This window comes from Palaemon carinicauda, chromosome 16, assembly GCF_036898095.1.
Source record: "Palaemon carinicauda isolate YSFRI2023 chromosome 16, ASM3689809v2, whole genome shotgun sequence".
Lineage (NCBI taxonomy): Eukaryota > Metazoa > Arthropoda > Malacostraca > Decapoda > Palaemonidae > Palaemon > Palaemon carinicauda.
In genome coordinates, this window is record NC_090740.1 from 21846913 (window position 1) to 21854412 (window position 7500).

At 34.4% G+C, this 7500-nt stretch overlaps 1 long non-coding RNA gene across 1 annotated transcript in view; it reads right to left on the reverse strand.

Moving 5' to 3' along the window:
- Positions 1-7500, reverse strand: part of LOC137654979 (uncharacterized) — a 43145-nt gene that overhangs the window by 31571 nt on the left and 4074 nt on the right. The window contains exon 2 of the long non-coding RNA XR_011046769.1: positions 1-18. This exon is cut by the window's left edge and continues 90 nt beyond it. This is a non-coding gene — a long non-coding RNA (uncharacterized lncRNA). The remainder of the gene's footprint in view (positions 19-7500) is intronic.

The window sequence follows — 7500 nt, forward strand, 5'->3', positions numbered from 1 at the left end:
GAAAAGTATGTTCAAACTCTGAAAAAGGAAATAAATTAATATTCTAGTAATTTTATCTATCATTACATTCAGTCATTCAATACAAAATAATATTTACAGTAAAGCAGAGAGAGAGAGAGAGAGAGAGAGAGAGAGAGAGAGAGAGAGAGAGAGAGAGAGAGAGAGAGAGAGAGAGAGAGAGAGAGAGAGAGATATTACATAAGTGATGATGCATCCTTTACAAACCTATCATTACCTTTTATTTGACGACTACGTTCTTTAAGTTTAATGAACCAAAAGGATAGGCTCCAATAACTTTAAGTCATCTGTAACTATTCTCGGGTTGACAGAAGGTATTGGGTATAAATTGGAATTATTTTACACATCATAAGAACTATTAAGCAGAGAAGTGTCCTCGGCACAATCCTAGCCCTATTCTATATCCATAATAATAGTATTTCAAAAGTATCACAAAGACATGCAGTGAAGAGCTAACCTTTTGAGGATGATACACAATTTAAAATCTCCATAAATGTCACTGATGATACAGCGAAAAATATTTTTGTTTACTAGTATTAATGACAAACAACTAATATTTAATTAAACAATAATTTATGACAGTAGGAAAGAAAAACTATTAAAGATGCCTTGGTGACGTCCAAATCAATGTTTAGTAGAGTTTGTTACCTAAGTGAGCTACTGGACTAACTTATCTTTCAGTGGATATCACCTTAGAAATATTGCTTTCATAAGAAATATCCGGATGGGCGTTCTGATAGTAACTATCTACTACAACATAACCAAAGCGTAACTTAAGAAGTTACAAAACATTATAAACCAAATTTTACATCTCCATAAATGATATACAGTAGATTTTACTGCTGAAACTCTAAACCAAATTCTTGTCCGTGTTAGGGAATGGATGACAAACAACTAAAACTAAATTAAAATAAAACCAAGTTTATAGTGTTTAGAAAGGAAAAGTCTAAAAAAAAAAAAAAAAAAAAAAAAAAGTTGGGCGATATTCAAATATAAATAAATAACAACCCTGTCCCGATATCGTTTGAAGTTTGTGATCTAAGAGTATCTGTTGACTGTAACTTCTCTTAATGCTCAAATTAATAATGTAGTAAAAACTGCTGAAAATCATCTTAAAAACATTGCTTCCATAAATAAGTACCTCGATGAACATTCTGTAAAGAAACTTGTGATAAACTATGTTATTACCAGAAATGACCAACGCAACTCAATCTACCATAATCTACCAAAAGTGCAACTTAAGAAATTACAAAACAATTACCAGAGCAGCAAGATTGATAAAAGGTGTCCCACCCCGAGAAAAGATCAATCCTATACTAATTGATATACATAGGCTGCCTTTTAAATTGTGAATTGAGTTTAAAATATGTACAATAATCCATCTAAGTTATCAGAACCGGATGTCCAAAATATATAAGAATTGCTACATATTGTGTAGCCAACAAACTGTGTTGACACGAGAATAGTTACAGATGGTTTTAAATTATCGGAACCAAGATAAGTCTACTGTTGGTTTAAGATCGTTTAAATATGCAACCCTAGACTATACAATAAGCTCCCACTAAACAATCGAAAGACTGAAGATATTAAGTCTTTCAAGAAGAAACAACCTTTCTTGTTTTCTACGTGCTTCGAGAATGGGGTTTTATCAAACATGTAATATACTTCGTGAAATGCTGAATGCCTGGGAATTTATATGATAAAGTGAATGCAAAGGTCCTGTAGATAATAGGGGTCCCCTGCTGTATACAACAAAAAAGCAACCCTTCAAGTAACGATAAGAGCATGATTGAAAAAATGTGTCCAACTCCGAGAAAGTGGTATCTCTAATTGAACTGCACTGACTGCACATCAAAGCTAGAATAAGTTTTAAGATATTGCATTTCTCATCCAGCTATCAAAACAAAGTCCAGCACATATTTAAGAAAATTACTACGCATTGAGCAATCTAAAATTCACGTTGAGACAATAATAACGAGTTCTTGAGCTTTCATATATGCGTCCTTAAGACACCCAAAGTACTAAAGATATTAAAGCTTTCAAAGTTTTTATTTTTTTTTTATTTTTTCATGAAATCTTATGGTACCATTGATATGAAAATCAACGGAGATTACGCAATATAACATTCTGAATACTTAAGAATGTTTACGACAAACAAATCTTGTCGGTCCTCAGGTGCACCGAGGCTTTTCCGTGTATCAAAAGTCAACGAAACAGCCCTTTGAGTAATTCAAAGTAATTGAGTAAGTGCCTTCTTTGTGTTTAAATCAAAATAAATTTTCGTGGAAATATCGAAGTCATAACTAAAATGTATGAATTAGTAATGTTAGCGTGTTTTCTCCAGGCAGATAATGAATCGATACTCGACAAGACACTTAATAAAATATAAAGCTTTTTTTCTCTTATACATTGGGAGTAAATCGAATAATATGTATTTAATAGTGAAGTAACGAAGGGGTCATTACTTTTGTTTCGCTGGGTTGAAAATTTTTGTAAAATCTAGTATATTAGTGCAATAATTTTTTCTCAAACTTATGTTATCTCATGAAGTTAATCACGAATTGTAATATTGTTTTAAGGAAATTATAAGAAAATTATAATTGAAGGTATGAATGTTTACAGTATATAGGTGTAGGGGGTCACCAAAGGGTAGAGGTCCAATTATGGGTAAGGGCCCAGGGGGTCCCTAATGGTAGGGGGTTCCCTAATGGTAGGGGGTCCCTAATGGTAGGGGGTTCCCTAATGGTAGGGGGTTCCCTAATGGTAGAGGGTCCCTAATGGTAGGGGGGTCCCTAATGGTAGGGGGGTCCCTAAAAGGTTGTGGGGTCCCTAACTGTTAGGGGGGCCATGAGAAGTGGGGGGGGGGGTCACTTAGGGGTGGGGTGGTGGGGGGGCTTTGAGGGGTAGGGATTGGTGAAGGGGGCAGTTAATATTTAATTTGGAATTACCATGTGAATATTCACTGTCACCCTTCTCTAATAATTTTCATTAATTGTAACCCAATGTTTTATAAACAACAATTCACTAATTCTATATCTCCTTCCAATACACAATTTCCCAGACAACGAAAACCAATAGATTATTATTATTATTATTATTATTATTATTATTATTATTATTATTATTAGCCAAGCTACAACTCTAGTTGGAAAAGCAAGATGCTATATAAGCCAAAGGGATCAAACAGTGGAGAGAAAAAAAAAAAATCGCACTCCAGTGGTATCTCTTGAAATTTATATACGGTTCTACGCCACAGAAATCGACTGTAATCTTGCATCACTTACGATCTGAATCAGTAAACAACGTTATGACAATTAAGGTCGCTCGAACAAGGGTATGGCAAATCTTATTTCCTTCATATACTTCACGACAGTTTACGCTTTAGATATAAAAGGGCAACAACTGAGCGCTACTATATACCTCAGAAATCAACTTTGCCTTGTGTCACTTATGAGCTAAATTAGTAAACAAAGTTACTGAAATTGAACTCACTTGAACGAAGATAGAGCAAATTACATTTCCCTGGTGTATTTGAAGACAGATATGAAAAGGCAAGATTCGAAAACTTAACAAGAAATGCTAAATTCTCGCCCGTCTCACTTTCAAGTCGATGGTATGAATTTCGGTATTTAAGAATATGATTCCAAATTACCCATCATAGTTTGGTCTCACCATTACCTGGTGTGGGTCATAGTTCCCCAATACCCAGATACAAATCAATCTGAGTTTAGTAAGAAATTCGCCCTAACCTAATACGATTCTGGACCCAACGTATGATGAATAATAGTAAATATATGAATGAAAATAAAACGGAAATAAAAACAAAAGTTCACGTATCGGCCAAACTTTACGAGAAGACATATAGTCACCAGTACGGGCTAGACTTTAACCAGACTCTTAACCACAAAATAGCATTACTATAAACAAGAAAATTTATGAATATGTTCGAGAAAAATTCATGATTATTGCAAGATGAGCAATTTATCTAAGATCGCTTACATCACCTAGAAACGTAAAGAGGATTTAACATAGACACGTACTTTAGAATTTGGTTCCTGAACAGTAATTTCAAATAAAGATTAATACTACTATACTCAATTTTTTTTAATGAGGCGCATTTTCACCGACTCGCAGCGGTGTCCTTTTAGCTCGGAAAAGTATCCTGCTATCTGATTGGTTAGAGTTATCTTGTCCAACCAATCAGTGATCAGGAAACTTGTCCGAGCTAAAAGGGCACCCCTGGAAGTCGGTGCAAATCTGCCTCACTAAAAAGAATTGACTATACATGGTGTCACTGCCCACATTCCACAGTTTTGATTAGTTTTGTATTAAATTGTCAGTTGTGAATATTCAATTCCTTAAGTAACCTACCACAGTATCTGCACACTGCCAAATCTGTACGTAGTTGAATTAGAATTGTAACTGCTATAACATCAACAAATTCTTTCAGAGTTAAAACGCAACAGAAACACCGGTCCTTTATATCCAACCTTAGCTAAACCCAAAGATTAATGTTATCGATTATTGTAGATCAGTTAAAACGACATATTTTCTTACATAGAAAACACCTTTACCGTACTATAAATTGCCCAATACACTACTAAGAAAGCTTGAAAATGTGCAAAACCGGGCGGCTAGACTGATAAAAGGCATTAAACTACGGGAGAGAATAACTCCTGCATTGATCGATCTACATTGGTTACCTGTTAAGGCTAGAATTTAATTTAAGATTTGCTTGTTGACTCACAAAGCACTTACAAGTGATAAGCCTAAATATCTTTGTGATTGCTTGGTCCCCTACCCTCAAGCTACCAGCGCTGCTGTAAGAGTTAGACATGCCGATGACCCACATAGACTATTCGAAATCAGTGTGAATCATGCAATAGGAGGAAGAACGTTTAGTTATGCTGCACCGAGACTCTTCAACGACCTTCTACTTAATGTCAAGAGTGGCAAAAATGTGGCAGCTTTCAAGAAAAACATGAAGACTTATCTTTTTAGAAAGTATTATAACAGTGACCAGAAAACTTTTAAGCCTGAATACAAATGCTAGTGAAATAACTGATAAGATACAGACCAAAATATTAACTGGAAAGAAATTATTTTCACACACCAAGGCCCGCCTGAACAGACTTTATTGTCTGATGGAGGGCGAGAAATAAACCCGTAAAAGTAAGTATATCAAGTAGCAAACCTTTTATAAACACTACCATTTACCACGACCACAAAACTGACAAAAATCTAAATTAGTTAAAGATGAAATATAGTACACATATAAAGTTATAGTCACGTCTTCGATTCAGTTTGCTAAGTCCACTAAGTATTAAAGACAGTATTGACGATTTATAAAATCACGTGGATCAATAACAATCACTTTTGTTTCATAAAAAAAATCATATTGCCGTCGGAAATCTCCATGTAAAACTAATCATTTAGTAATTGAAAATTTAATACTCACAAAAGAACATCAACTTACTACCTTTACATTAAACGAAGAATGTTGTGCTTATCCCCAAATAAGGCTTTCCTTTTCCTCAGAATAGAAACAATTTTAAAAATTTACTGACAACGACTGGGCCGTGGCGGTCTGTCCTTGTGATGAAGAGCAAATCTGCTGAAAACCACTTTTGCCTAACTGGTTGAAAAACAGGCAAAGAAACCAACCCACATTCCCCATCACAGTAAGAGTTATGAAATTAAATGATGAGGTAATTACACCTGTCCACTTATGGAAAATTTAAGAAATAATTGATGAGTTTAATACAAAGTAAGTCGTTTCAATAAAGGTTTTCAGAAGAACATCTTTAGAAAATAGTAAATAAAATGAAGATGTGTTTCCATCTATGATTTTTATGGTAATTTCCTGCTTTATTATAAACCTAACTTCAACGTATTTATGTTATAGAATGCATAGAGATTAAAACCAAACACCATTCTGTGTATGTGTGTGTCCTGACATATGGCCGACTTAATCTAAATCTATAAATTAATCATTTGTATCTGGAGATTCAATCTACAGATCCTAGACAGATCATAATACTTTAAAGGATTAGATATTTAATGCATACGAGTATTTAGTGAGAGAGAGAGAGAGAGAGAGAGAGAGAGAGAGAGAGAGAGAGAGAGAGAGAGAGAGAGAGAGAGAAATTCGACCTAACCTAATACGATTCTGTAACCAACGTATGATGAATAATAGTAAATATATCAATGAAAACAAAACGGAAATAAACACAAAAGTTCACGTATTGGCCAAACTTTACGAGAAGACATATAGTCACCAGTACGGGCTAGACTTCAAACCAGACTCTGAACCACAAAATAGCATTACTATAAACAAGAAAATTTATGAATATGTTCTGGAAAAATTCATGACTATTGCAAGATGAGCAACATATCTAAGATTGCTTACATCACCTAGAAACGCAAAGAGGATTTAACATAGACACGTTACTTTAGAATTTGGTTCCTGAACAGTAATTTCAAATAAAGATTATTTTTTTTAATGAGGCGCATTTTCACAGACTCGCAGCGGTGCCCTTTTAGCTCGGAAAAGTTTCCTGCTATCTGATTGGTTAGAATTATCTTGTCCAACCAATCAGTGATCAGGAAACTTGTCCGAGCTAAAGGGGCACCCCTGAAAGTCGGTGCAAATCTGCCTCACTAATAAGAATTGACTATACATGGTGTCACTGCCCACATTCCACAGTTTTGATTAGTTTTGTATTAAATTGTCAGTTGTGAATATTCAATTCTTTAAGTAACCTACCACAGTATCTGTACACTGCCAAATCTGTACGTAGTCGAATTAAAATTGTAACTGTTATAACATCTCAACAAAGTCTTTCAGGGTTAAAACGCAACAGAAACACCGGTCCTTTATATCCAACCTTAGCTAAACCCAAAGATTAATGTTATCGATTATTGTAGATCAGTTAAAACGACATATTTTCTTACATAGAAAATACCTTTACCGTATATCAAGTAACAAACTTTTTATAAAGTACCATTTACGACGACCACAAAAATGACAAAAATCTAAGTTAGTTAAAGATGAAATATAGTACACATATAAAAAGTTATAGTAATGTCTTCGATTCAGGTTACTTAGTCCACAAAGTATTAGGCAGTATTAACTATTTATGCAATCACGTGTATGAATAACAATCACTTTTGTTTCATAAAAAAAGATAGTCGCCGGAAATTTCCATGTAAAACTAATCATCATTCAGAAATAAAAAAAAATAACACCTACAAAACATCATTAACTTATTACCTTTACATTAAACGAAGAATGTTGTAGTTATCACTAAATAAGGCTCCCTTCCTTTTCTCAGATTAGAAACTGAATTTTAAGAAATTCCCGGACAACGAGTTGGCCCTGCCGGTCTGTCCTTGTTTCAAAGAGCAAATCTGCTGAAAACCACTTCTGCCTAACTGGTTGAAAAACAGGCAAAGAACCCCCAACCCACCCCCATTAAATAA